At 35.7% G+C, this 14,044-nt stretch overlaps 1 protein-coding gene and 1 long non-coding RNA gene across 2 annotated transcripts in view; one reads left to right on the top strand and one right to left on the bottom strand.

Annotated features, from left to right (window-relative positions):
- Nucleotides 1-14,044, top strand: part of LOC129753194 (hemicentin-2-like) — a 369,013-nt gene that overhangs the window by 254,511 nt on the left and 100,458 nt on the right. The gene's annotated exons all lie outside the window — the stretch shown is intronic.
- On the bottom strand, nucleotides 1,708-2,262 carry LOC129754683 (uncharacterized). The gene is made up of 3 exons (XR_008739058.1): nucleotides 2,214-2,262; nucleotides 2,069-2,135; nucleotides 1,708-1,997 (listed from the first exon to the last, which is right to left on the bottom strand). It is a non-coding gene; the product is annotated as an uncharacterized LOC129754683 (long non-coding RNA).

Raw genomic sequence — 14,044 nt, 5'->3', positions numbered from 1 at the left:
ACGACCACTTATTTAAAAGATGTTGGTCACACGATACATAGACAAAATGTTGCCGCCGCCTGGTTGGGATATTGGATGAGTTGGTTTACCGGATTATTCCACACAAACGACCTCGATCCTGCATAAAAGCCCTACAGGCAAGGCATTGGATGGAATACTAATGCTAAAATTGTTATATGTGGTATCGCTGCTCATCTCCTGCTTCGAGCTTGAGGCAACCGAATTCATAACGAATAGAAAACCACGAGTTCCCTCGTTTGTGCCTAGATCAAATGGCCGAGGTTTTTTCTGCTATTGCTATGATTGCACAACAACCGCACACACAACAACCGCACACAGGGGTCTATTCGTTTCTTTCTTTCCAACCTCTTTAATTAGTTCGATTGTTATTGTTATTCCCTCAACCTTTGTGGTGTGCTTGAAGGTGTTCTCCTCCACATCAACTGTCGGCCTGCAGATTCGCTTCATGGGGGAGGTTTGAATGAATGTATACGTTTCGACTCCTGTCTTGCTATGCGAAGTTCCCTGGTGTGAATAGATAAAAATCACTGAGAGTGGAGCTGATATTCTAGGCTTAAATTCCTTTAAAAACGCTGATATTTCAGAGGGGGGGCACCTAACTTCTTTTTTGGATTATTGTTGGGATGCGAGCTGTAAACAAGGGATGAAAGATCAGTAGAAATAGATCAAATTTAATACAAATTTAATAATAGTAGGATTCGGCAACACTGAAGATAAATGACAAAACATAAATTTCCATGGCAAATTGTTACTATGGCAACACAAGGCAAAACAAACAAAATATAGTCAATCATTGATCTATTCTTGTGAGTGAAAGACGTGTCTTAAAACAACATAAAAGTTATAAGAATTAGACGATACTGAAAATTAATATTGGAAAGCTGTAACCTCCAATTGCAGTATATGACCAGTATATGTTAAAAAACAGTGAGCGTCTCGATAAGGGTTCCACCAGGATCGATGTTTGGCCCGGTATTGTGGAGCATCGTCTACGACGAGCTGCTAGAGTTGCGTCTCCCCACGGGACTGAGACTTATAGTGGGATTCGCCGCTTACGTGGTTCTCCTGGCATCTGGCCACTCAACAGGAAAGTCCAGCTACTTGCCACAGTAGCGATCGAGCGGATGGATAGCTGAAGGCGCTCCAAGAGCCTGCGTCTGGCTCACCACAAGACCCATGTGGTACTGATCACAAACCTGCACAGCAAAAAAAGTGTTGCGTTATTACATCAAAAACGTGCACATAACTTGAGTCGCAAATGCTACCTAATATAACATCGTTTTGATGTAAAACCTGTGACCTCGATAAGATGTAACAAAATTACACTAAAAAATTTATCGTAGTAGAGAAACATGGGAACATTTATTCAGCACAGAAACGTTGAAAAATGTTGATACAATTCAAAGGACAATATTATTTATGTAAATGGTCGTAGAACTTTCAGAAACGTGGAAAACTCTACAATTAACAAGTTTCGTTCGAACTCTTTGTTTTAGGAAAAAATGCGATAGTCAAAATGACGAAATATTTATTGAAAAATCACAATTCGCCTAACAAATGATACTCTGTACTCTGTAGGAATCTGTGCATAATTTACTGGGACATTTCAGATGGGTTAATATTCAATTAAACTGCTAATTTGATTTGTTCAGATTTATATTAATCTAATTGCAAACACTTGGCTCTTCATAGCTAAAGTTATGTTTCACAACAGCCATTTTTCTGGAAGTTCAATAACAGGATTTTCACAATTTTAGTTCATGAGCGCTATAAAACGCGTCTGTTATCCTTGGGATACGTTTAGAGGTTTTCATTTGTTGGCCTTTCCTTAGCGATCACATCAAAGTGTAGCTATTATAACAAAGTCTAACTTCAGACTCCGAACAAAACAATTGTCTCTTCTGACGCTGAATTTCGATACTGGCCTCGGATCGGCATGTTCGGCATGAAGAAATTCTCGGGATATTGCGTTGTGCCTAAAAAAATAAAAGAAAACGTGAATATCAAGGCTTAGCGGGTATGAAAAAATAATCATAATAGGACTTACTCTCCTTTCTGAAGATTTAAAACTCCTATCCACACTCTTTGTACTTTTTTTCTTCGGAATAAATTTTCTGGAACCAAAAAAATATGAAAATCAGTGAATATCACTGGATTTGCTTAAAAATAAGCAACAAATCGATATATCTTACCAGTAGATTGGTTGCCTCTGAGCCTCAGAAACCCTTCCGGAGTTTTGGATATGAAAATTATTTTGTTGACAGTTATGAGCTGCTTCGATGTGATTACATTGACGATGTAATATTACATTAACAGACATGTTTAAAATTGTGTACATCGATTAGATGTAATAAACGAACAGTTGAGTAGTATCACAATAAAAAAATCATAATATTACATATTGTGGCTAACATCCGCTCAATTTACATCGGCCATCGTTACATTATTTTTTGCTGTGTGTAATCATCACAAACAGGTACGATTGCAATTGTACCTTGTTCAGTGGAGAAGACATGCCATGTCGAACAACTCAGTGATCCGTTGCAGCAAAAGGAACAGGCAGTGTGATTAGATGCTGGGCAGTTTACAGCAGCTGATGAACCTGCGGGTGTTTAGCGAGTACCGAAGCGTGTCTTCAGCAGCTGCTGATGTTGTAGCGAGGATCATGCGCATTTAGGTCTTGTTAGAGGAAGATACGTTCTACTACGAGCACTGGTACATGCCCGATGTGCGGAAACATGCCAGAGAGGCCTCGATGTCCAACTGATAGCAGCAGTGGAACAGCTTTGAAAGGGGCCGGTGAACCCATCGCTTGATACTTGACGTCGGATTTGGTTGGATCTTAAACATGGAGTGGTGGATTTATGCATGACACTGTTCTTTACTGGTCGAGGATGCTTCATGAAGTACAACCATCGGTTTGGACATGTGCCTGCAGTGACATAGTTGAGACACCAGAGTACGTAGTGTTCAACTGTCCAAGGTTCAAAAAGAGTAAGCATCACGCGGAGGATATGTGAGGATACCAATACTTGGCGCATGGTCAGCGATGGGTTCTCCCGGATCATGACTGTCCTGCAGAGGAGTTGGAACCATCACCAATACGCGATCGTTGTAGCATGACTCCTTCGTCGGGGAGCATATGAGTAGAGTGCATCCGAACCTTGCAGTTGGGCATACAAAGATAACACTATATCTTCTGCGTATGCCAAGCTGCTTGGTGCCTCGCGTACGTGTGTAGAATGTTTCCACCGTTTCCGTCGTGGATTATCCGAGTAGAACGCGCACCTGCGACGGAGGCTGTGGGGATAACACAACTCCTTCTCCGCAGTCTTACTCATAGGGGGAAGAGTATTCACGCCGCAGAATACTCTCGGGTAGAGTGGCTTCACGTCGCCGTCGGTTGAGCCACTCGAGCCGAGTTAGATGCATCATTGTCGGGAGCCAAGCGAAATAAAGACCTCAAGTCGTTAGAGGAGTTGGTCTCTGATCTCTAACGGTGGACTCGAATAGAGGCGTAGCACACGATAGTTGTTGTAACCTAGCAAGCCTCTAGTTACGAGTGAAGGCTGAACCTCAAGTCGGCAGAGGAGAGGTCCTTAGTAATGAGGGGTAGGGTAAATATGTTAGAGTTTGACTTTTTTTTTTAGCAGTCGGACGCGGTAGAAGAGGTACTGCATATATCATGATCGGGATTCAATTTTATGAACAATGGCGTAAATTACCTGAACTCTAACTACATCGCCAAAGCGGTTGGAACTTGGCTGTTTGGTAATAAAAATGAATTAAATTTTTCGCGCCCCTTGTTAAATATCAAAGCATAAGCGGAGTCACTCAGGAATTCATCACTCACCTATTCGCCGTCTCTCTTTACTCAGTTTGGGAGAGACGTAAACAATAAGCAAAATTGAATACAGTCAGTTTCTTTCCAACAAGCAGCAGTGTCGACGCGTTTTACACAATCGATCCGAAACTCCAAATCCGGACAAAATAAAAGCTTCCCCCCGGTCGGAAACGGAAATAAAGTGTTATCAAAGTGAAGTGTTACCGAACCCCTCCCAGTGATAAGTGTTCTACAGACCACAACGTTGCGTTTGAGGGTTGAACGAAAACATTGGCTCTCAGACTTCTCAGCTTGAATACTTTCGGGCTTCAAAAGATTTGGGCTTGATCAAGTTCTTATTTTTAAGATTTTCAAGAACCAGTTCCTTCAAAAATTGTCCAACAAAATGGTCGAAAATACTTACTCATTATTAGGATCCAACGTTTTCAAAAAATCTAAAGTATCCTTCCCTCGGTTCCGCCAATGGTTTTCCGAAACAATAGGTGACAGAAGCAAGCGGCGGAGTAAAAAGCCCCTGGGGGGAAGGATCAATCCGAGAATCCGAAGCCGGGGCGGAGGTTCGGTATGCAAAAGTTAAACAGACGCGGTTCGGTCTATCCGTCACGTGTAACTACACATGTAGCTATCCGAACAAACGTTCTGCAACATACAGATAATAAACGTCAGTCGTCCCGGGGTGAGAGACGGCTGTTTTGCTCTGCTTCGAACCTACTGCTAGTTGCTGCTTATAGACGGTTTGTTGTTATTGTTGCCCCATATCGTGATGTTACCGTTTTCCTGCTACTGATACATCTTAAACACTTGATCCAGCCAACCAAAAGGACGTCGGTGAGCTGTCACTCGAACTGGATGAAGAAGGTTTGAAGCTTTGTTAAGTGTTTGATGATACTGCTTTGCACTTTGCTGATTTCTTATGTGCTTCGCAATCGGAAGTCAATTTAGAGACACAAAAAAAATGTACTGTCAAGATCTTTGAAAATTTTTTAGAAAGAATGACCTTTGATAACATTTTCTAATATATTTTTTAAAACGTCAATCATATTCGCAAACGTTACTCACTTCTAATTATGAATTCCACCCTTAACGGGACGGGAAATTTCCCACCTTCTCAGGAAATAATGGCCGCGGTTCTGCCGAGTTCTTCCGCCTAACACGTGCTCGATTTGAGACGAATCTCATTACGCTAACGAACTCCGGCTGACGTAGCATCTGAACGGCCGGCATCCATAAAACGATCCATTCCGATAATAAGTGTTGACTCTTGCGAGACGAGTTAGAACAGGATATGTACCGGCACACACACTCACAAAAAAATCCACTTTAAACCATCAATCTTTGGAGTCGTTTCGATTTGCGTTTTTTTTTCTCACGGTCGCCATTCAAAGCAACATCATCAAGTGAACGAAAAACGATTCAAGCCCCCACACTTCCGACTGAACATGTGGGATGTAAGCAAGAAGCAAATTTTTGGATACGAGTGATGTATGGAAATAACAAAAAAAAAAACTTGTCGATAGCTCCATCGATGAGTTTGGTATGAAACGATACATTTTTTGTGGGAAATATTCTCTTGTGTTTTTTATGGAAATGAAATTGTATGCAGTGTATATGAACACTTCAAATTATCTTTTTCGTTTGAATAAGATTTCTGCCTATCTGATGAATCCTTCAGATTCCTACTAAGAAAAATAAACAAAACTTGAAAATAAAATGTTTGTAAACTTCGACCTAGTCCTTCATTTGCTTACAATGAAAATTTGAACAGGAATGTTTTCCAGATTGTTGGAAATTAATATAATTCCTGTTCAATCAAGGAGAGAGCTAGCTTCCTCAATGATGCTCAATGAACATTCCCGAAACAGATAGGGACTCGGATGGGGGCTGTATGTTTGAGAAGGACTTATCATCCACTCCAGTGCTTGACCTTATTTGTATAAATTACATTTCAAGAATGTTTCCGATCCTTGACGAGTTGCAGAGAATCTGCAGTAGCAAGAAACAAACTACAGAAACAACAATTGCATTCCTCGGAACAATCTCTGATGAGGGAAGCTTGTTTCGATTTTGTCGAGAGGGCCACTTCAAGTGGGCCGCCCTTTTCCTTAAGGAATTGTGTATCGTAAGGTACCGAGATGGCTTAGTGGGAGCAAAACAACGGGCAGGAATTCGGATTCCCATCCAGTTCGAGAGCTTCCTGGTTTCGTTTAGAGCTAGCTATCACTGGTCCAACAACAAGGGCTTAGCAATGGATTATATTTGGAATGCAATTGAACGTCCAGGTCCGAGTCCCACATTGGTGCACGTGTGAAGTGATATTCAAAATATGCTACTCCAGAGAGACAGAGACGATAACAAGACTGTTATGGAAACTCATTAAAATGGAAAATGTTATGCTAATCGATCGAAAATGGCTGTTGTCTTGCTGAATTTTCTAAACGTTTTGGTTCTGGTTAAACCAGGTAATTGAAGGTTTCTTGGATAGATCGTCGTAAATTAATTTCATACCTTACTTGATGATAGGGCCTAATTTATTTATAAGCATTCAAGTCAGAGTTTTATATCCGGGAAATGTTGGTCAGCCATATTCCAAATATTTTTCAGCAACAATATTTACAAGTTCTCTAATTGATCAATTTTATTCGAAGAATTTCGCAGAGAAAACTGCAATGATATTTGTGTTCCAAAAGCTAGGGAAATAAAGCTAAGCAAAATCTTCACAATTCTTGTCAACATGGCGGACTTTCTTTCAAATCCGATTCCTATCGACTTGAAATAAACCGTTGTTAACTACGTTAGCTGGCATTTTTCATACGATTCTATGTTTTGCTGGGATAGATCTTATATAGTTGTTTCGGATTAATTGGAATTATAAGTGATTGAAGAACTGTAATTTCTTAAACAGATTTTTTTTGGTTTAAAACCGTAATAAATTTCAACTCTGTTAGGGTGATTTGCCAATCGTTGCACAGCTAAGCACTTGATTTTGGTGTTTATGCTGTATTTTAGTGATTTTAACCAAATTCACTCGATTTTTTTTGTCGATGTACTCATACAGGATTGGTCAACAAGACCCAAAAGTTCAAGTGTTTGAAAAAAGTGACATAAAAATTTAAAAAATCATTTAAAACGGCTTGTCTGTGCCCAATAGTTGCACAGGCAAATTTTGTGTCGTGCATAATGTTGTCCGATTTTTTCCAATGGTTGCACATTTTAAAAATCAGTCACCATGAGGTCGAATAAGCTGATATTTGTTACGGAAGCTTATTATGAGATCTTCTAGTTCAAATGCAATCTAATTTTTAGACGGCCCCTTATGAGGGGAGGGGGGGGGGGCGGTCTTCCATATAAACCGTCCAATGCACTTTCCAATTCCAATTCGGCCTCAAAAAAAAACACAAAGCCGCCGGTTTGAGTTTCTGGAATAGCATTTATCACACGTGGAGTTTTCTCAGAAACTCAAATCCACCTCTTAATTTTCCCGAAGCCATTTGAATGGAGTGTTATTTAACCTAATTTGCCCAGTGTTGAGAGTTTTTTTATATGTCCTACCAACATAAATCTTTATGTCTTCAAAATCCCATAGAATGAACTGAAAGGTATTTAATGCTTGATTTTTAAGTGGCTATTAACAGGTGAAAAAATTAGAAAACGTGATCTGTTTTGCCCCCTTTTACCCCTATGAACAAGATCCGATTTTACAAAACAAATGTTTTAGGACTCACTTGGAAGTCGATCGATTTTTAAAATAATGAATCTCAATTTAAAACTTGAAAATGGACACAACCACGCCCAAAGTTTCAGATCGTTTGACTGATTTATGCTCATGCTATACAATTTTGTATAAGAACATTTTTTTTTTCGAAAAGTTTATTGATTTAAATATCTTTTTCATATAAGTGGGTTTATTTGTAATTAATGTAACCTCTGTAGCATTTTACAAATCTTCAGGAAACAATCACATCACATAGAAATGCTTCCCGAGAGTTTTCCGGCTGAAAAACTGTTTTGGATCAAATTAAGTTCCACAAAGCTATGACTGTTTATTTTTCTGGATGATAAGGGCCAAATAAAGCTTCACTTAGATGTCTGCAGTGACGGCAACTCGACGGCAGATTCGAATTCCTGAGAAAATTGCACGTTAGATTTCGGGTCTTCCAACCTTCGACTTCTAGTTTCTGAGATTAAGGGTCGTAGTTTGTACAGACAATATTCTGACAATATTAATAACAATATCAAAGGGATCGCTGTTGACATGGAATAAAATTCTTTTAGATTTGTCGTCACGAAATTAGAGAAACAATTTTTTTCAGATGAGCTTTTAGATTCTTTGCATACAATGTTGATTAAATGGTCGGGATAAAGGATTTCAAAATAAATCTGATAAAAAATTAGTCTCTCAAAGCCAATGCAGTTGAGAGACATTTTTCAGACAATGCAAATTGCCCGACTTTCATATAAAGAACTAATATTAATTAATTATAAAAATAAAAGAAAATAAAAAAAATTAAATTTTGAAAACTTAAGTTTTTCAACTAGTTTAATAATATCAAAACAACATTTTTAAGATTTGACGGTAGAAAAAATAAACTTATGGATATATAAAGTGTCTTTGAATTATTGAATTAATTATTAAAATCAACATTGAGTGCAAAAAATGTGAAAATTCTAAGTGTAAAATAATTAATTAAAGCACAGAATTTACAAAAATTACTAGTTAAACGTAAATATCCACTTATTCAGAAAAAAACATGTCATATCAATAGACAATTCGAGTTGTTTTAGTTGCATGTAGTCAATGAACGTGTTCAATGTTGTATGACAATTTGTATGCAAGAAGAACTTTTCGCATATACAAGAAATTCAAATAAGTTAGAAATGAATTTTGTTTTAAATTATTGATTTTGCCCATTCCTAAGAATAATTGTTTGCCAGCATGAGAAGAAGCAAAGTATTTCATGAAATAAGTTATAACAATTTCGAAATAAAAACCGTAATCCATTGAAAAGTATAGTAAAATTGCAGGTTTTGCTTTCTGAAGCTTTCAATAATTTCATGACATGTTTTTGCGAAAGTTTTGAATCATCACACTTATTGGCTATTGAAAGCAGTATAATGCGATTCTTATTTTCATCTGGTTAACCAGCTTTCAAATTAGCTGTCAATACACCAAAAATAAAAAAAATATTTACCTTTTTTGAATTTTTTGTATGACAACGACTATGATTTCTGAAGTACAAGTTAAGTTTAGTTTTTGTTCACATGCAATGTATTGCAAGAACCAAGAAATATTTTAAAAATACAAAATTATGTTTTTGAACTTTCAGTAGGTACATCTCTGATGGTTTTTGAATGTAAGTTTGGATTTTTCCGTACAAGCCTCCATATTAATTCAAAACACGTTATAATTCAGGACTTAATCAATCGCTTTCAAAACTTTTATTGCTATTTTTTGTTGTAAAAACAACCAAACAAAGTTATAGGAGGTATACGAATTTATAAATTTGAAATTTCTAAACAAATTTTGCAGCGGAATTATGTACAACAATGGGGCAGGAGGAGATTGAGCGGACCAATTGTTGCACGATCCAACATATTTTCTGGTTAAGTATGGATCATAATTTTTTTTCAAAATCATGGTGCTAAAATTGTTCAACAAACGTTTCGTATAGAAAACTGATACGAAAAATGTTTTGTTCTGACGTAAAACCTTATTTGCCGTAGAAAGAATGTTAAGGTTTTTGTTAACAATTAACACAAAAATCGCGCGAAAAAAACAAGAAAAATTAAAACTGTCGTAAGATGCACACTTACCAGCAGAAAATATCACAAAAGCCTCATTTCATCAGAAAACATTCCGAATTACATGATCCAGTATTATTTCTGAGGAAAAGTTGAAAAACAGCTAAAATTTTGACAATTTAAGTCATGCTGTGCAACAATGGGTTAGGGGACAACGATTGGCAAATCACCCTAAATATTCGAATATAAAAAAAAATTTTTTTTTAGTTAATGACTAAAACTTCCTAAATTATCGAAATCTGACGCTATACTAAAGAAAGGCAACTATGGTCAAGAATCTATTTTCTAAATAGGACTTCTTTCTGAAAACGTCAGCTTGATATGAATTGTTTAAGGATTGCCCAAGCAAGCTCCCATAAAAGAGTTCGAACATACCTGAAACAGTTGTCTGAAGTCTATTTTCCTATGCTCAAAATTAAAGTGCTTATCTATCCTTTTTAGTTCCAACATTAAATTTGAACGGATCTATCAGGTAACTAAAACAAAAATTTATCCTTCCATCTCTCTTCTTCTCATAATTCAGTCACTACAAACGCTGCATTATTTTGAGTAAATCTACTTCTCTTCATGTGATACCGGTATTCGCCAATTCTGCATTCCATTCATTTAATAATTGCCGTTTAAAATAGAACACTTGTTTTCAATTATAACAAAATGACGATCTTCTTCAATGAGGTAGGTCAATCACCTATCCAACAAAGTGTATCCTATATGCCCCACTATCCTGAAATCTAAAAACTTTCGTTTTGGTTCAGAACTCCTCCTAGTTTTTTGCAAAATTTTTAAGTAATGGGGATCTTCAGATCTGCACCAACATTGAAAATTGGGTTTATTTCAACGACTTAAAAACAAATGTATTGTTTTTTTAATTTTTCGCGTTAGATTTGGTTATAATTTTTTGTAAATAAAATAAAACCATAATTTCAAGCTTCATAACTCTGTTATTTTTCCACGGAAATCGTAAAATAGCAAATCAAAACGCATCGAAATTTAACGTGGTTTTCAAATAAAATATTTAAAAAAAAGCAACGTTACGACCTCTTACATGGAAAATTCTAAATAAGCTTTAAATGATGTCTAAAAAAACCGTCTGCATCACCGAATATTCTGCGAATAATGCCATTGCATTGTAAAGCCCAATTCAGGATATAACTTTCATCTGACGACACCAAAGGGGGCCAATATCTCCTTTGAGAGTTATGATAAAAATAAAAACAATAAATCTCAGCTTGAATACCTCTCAAATAAAGACAAAAAAAATAACAATAAATCTTTTTTTTTTGCATCGAAATCAAACAATGGTTGAACAAGTGCACTCAAAAAAGAAGGTAGCATTGTCATTATTTTTTTCATAACTCTTAAAGGAGACATTAGCCCTCTTCGGTGTCGTCAAATGAAAGTTACATCATAAATTGTGCTTTACAATGGCATTTTTTGCAGAATATTCGGTGATGCGGATGGTACATTTAGACATCATTCAAAACTAGTTTATAATTTTTCATGTCATGTCATATTATGATTGAAAATATTTTACTTGCAAAGATGGTAGGTATATTTTGATGTTTTTTGCTGATGTGCTACTGTATTAATTCTGTTGAAAAATAACAAAGTTATGAAGCTTTGAATTATGGTTTTATTATATTTACAAAACAAATCGGAAAAAATAATCAATTTAATTGACATCACTGCTGGTGCTTAGCATGCTTGGAGAATTCATGCACAACCTCATCAGGCATCAGCAGAGATTTATGTTGAATTGACTGTTTTGTCAATGCCAAAAGACATACCTCTATTCAACATGTAATAACAATTTGTCTAAGAAGATACGAAGTTACTGCCTTCGACAAAATTGTTTAGTGGGAAATTTAAATAATTTATATATAAGCCCAAAAAGCAAACGCAGGCTCGATTGGAAAGAATAAAAATTATTGTTGATTTTTTTAGAACGAAAAATCAAATTTATCCATACCAACATCAAAGTCAAAACATACTTATGGAAAAATTACCAAAGAATTTTGCAAAAATTATAGATGATTCTTGGGCCAAAAAAAGCAAATTCCAAAATACTTTAAATCGTCTAATTCCAATTCTTAGAATTCTAGATGGCCCGGTTTTTTGAGGGCTTTCCCGAATTTAAAAAATTTAAAATGGGAAAAGACTGGTCCAGCCCGGTTACAGAATATTGTGGAAAAATGCCTAGATGTATCCGTTTTATCAAGAATATGCGAACTAAAAACTGATAATAAGTTAAAATAATCTTTGATATTTGCATCAAACTACAAAATTTTCCAAGCCTGCTCTGTCTTGATAAAGTTGGACACATTCTTTGATTATAGAGGAGAATGAGGATACTTGATCCCTCAGCAATATCTTGAAACTGGAATGTCTTATATAGATCAAATGTTCTAGAAAAGTTTGAGAAATAGGAGCAAAGAATCACACAAACAGTTTAATGCTGTCGATAACACAAAAGACATATGCTCACATTTTCACCATCTATTCATTTCTTCTATCAAAAGCGCTCCAGCATTGACCTTTCCACTTATCAATTTTCATTTCTGTCTTAATTGCTCTTAATTAGAATTATAATTTGCCGATATGCCATAAACTTAAATAAGAAATAGAACAAAATAACAAACCTATAATATCAAAAAAAAAAAAAAAAACATTGAGTTGTTGCGCTTTGTTTGAAAAATCTAACAATATTTGACTTTAAGAACTTTTTTATCATTTTAAAATATTTCCTACCCAAAAAAAAAATATAATAAAAATATTCATTGCAATATATCAATCGTTAGAGCATAATATGAACTTCTTAATGCCACATTTTCAAAGCAAAAGTTAGCTCTCAATTTTTCTTAGAAAATGTTTTCCCAAAATGTATGCAATGGGTTCACTTGATCCCTCGAGACCAAAGAGATATATATTTCTTCTGAATTGATGTTGTTAGCAATGATCAAAATAAATAATATGTATCCAATAAAATCCATACAAAAAGGACTAAAAAGTATGCAATGAATAAAGGGTAGTAAATAAATTTTTAGAATTTTTATTGTCTGACACCTATAAACTGTGAAATTAAAACTAATATGACCAAAAAAGTCAATGGAACTTTTATCTTTAGATTTCGCATGTTTTTTCCAAAGCTTAGGTCACCCTGATTAAAGGATCAAATCTCTTTTATTAGAGGATTCTTGAATATATGTATCACTATTTTTATAGTCCCACGAAAACGCTTCTAGCTTATCTAAGGGTTCATGTGTCGATCTCACTTTTGGAGTATACAAACTTGAAATTACACGCTATCAGAAAACGCAAAAGGCGCCTTTCTGCATTTCTTCCCCAAAAAGTTATGATACAAATAGGAAAATGGGATCACGTATCCCCATTCTCCCTAAAGTTAAATAAGAACACTGCTGATTTGTCTCAATAAAAATGATATTTTATGTATCTATCTTATACATTTTATTTTTAACTTAAAGAGAAAGCCTAGATTTTGAGAGGATGCAAACCGGATTTTGAGTTGCAAATTTTGAAATTCCCTGCTCGCAATTAGCCAGGTTTTTGATATAAAAGCCAGGATACGTTCAAAAAGTATCTAAAAAGCTTAGCCTGATACCCCATCGAATCGCATGTTTGCCATGATATCTATGTACATTTTCACTTACAATCGAGTGTTACTACTTGAATAAAAGTACTTTCAACAATTTTCCATAAATTCAACAAGCTAAAGGTTGCCAGGTTGCCCGATTTTATCCGGATTTGTCCGGATGTGTAATCAAAATTTGGGAACAGCCCGACCCAATTGCCCGTGTTTAATTCAGCAAATCAAACAAAAAAAAATCCAATTGTTTTGCAAAAACTTTTTATTTGTGCCTCCAAAACGAAATTTTACTGAGCAAGTTTTACAAAAAAAAACTATAAAATATTTTAAGAAAGCCTTAAAAACGATTTAATATCTGTCGATAAGTTTTGCTGAAAAAAATTGTTTTGAATTTTTTTTTGTTGAGTAATTTCTGGGTTTTGGCAATGTTTCCCCGAATATTGCTCGGATTTTTGGTCATCATTTTTGAAATCAAGAAACCCGAATTTTGAAAGGTTTTTATATCTATAGTTCATGGAAAAAGCCACTTTATTGTTAATTTGGGCCTTATAGGGGAGGAGCGGGCTATATGCGCCTATTAAGCAGAACACTGATTTAATCAAATATCACATTGAATATGTGTACAAAAACTATATACACGTGTGCAGGCATCTGTTTTCTATACATTGGAGTAATTTTTATGTTAAAATTTTCTTCTGTTTCCAAGAAAATGATTTTATTATAAGTGTTGTCTAAAATGCCGAACCTCAATTCGTGCGGGCTAAGTGCGCCCATTC

Source organism: Uranotaenia lowii, chromosome 3 (genome assembly GCF_029784155.1).
Source record: "Uranotaenia lowii strain MFRU-FL chromosome 3, ASM2978415v1, whole genome shotgun sequence".
Taxonomy (NCBI): Eukaryota; Metazoa; Arthropoda; class Insecta; order Diptera; family Culicidae; genus Uranotaenia; species Uranotaenia lowii.
This window is presented reverse-complemented; position numbering and strand designations above follow the sequence as displayed.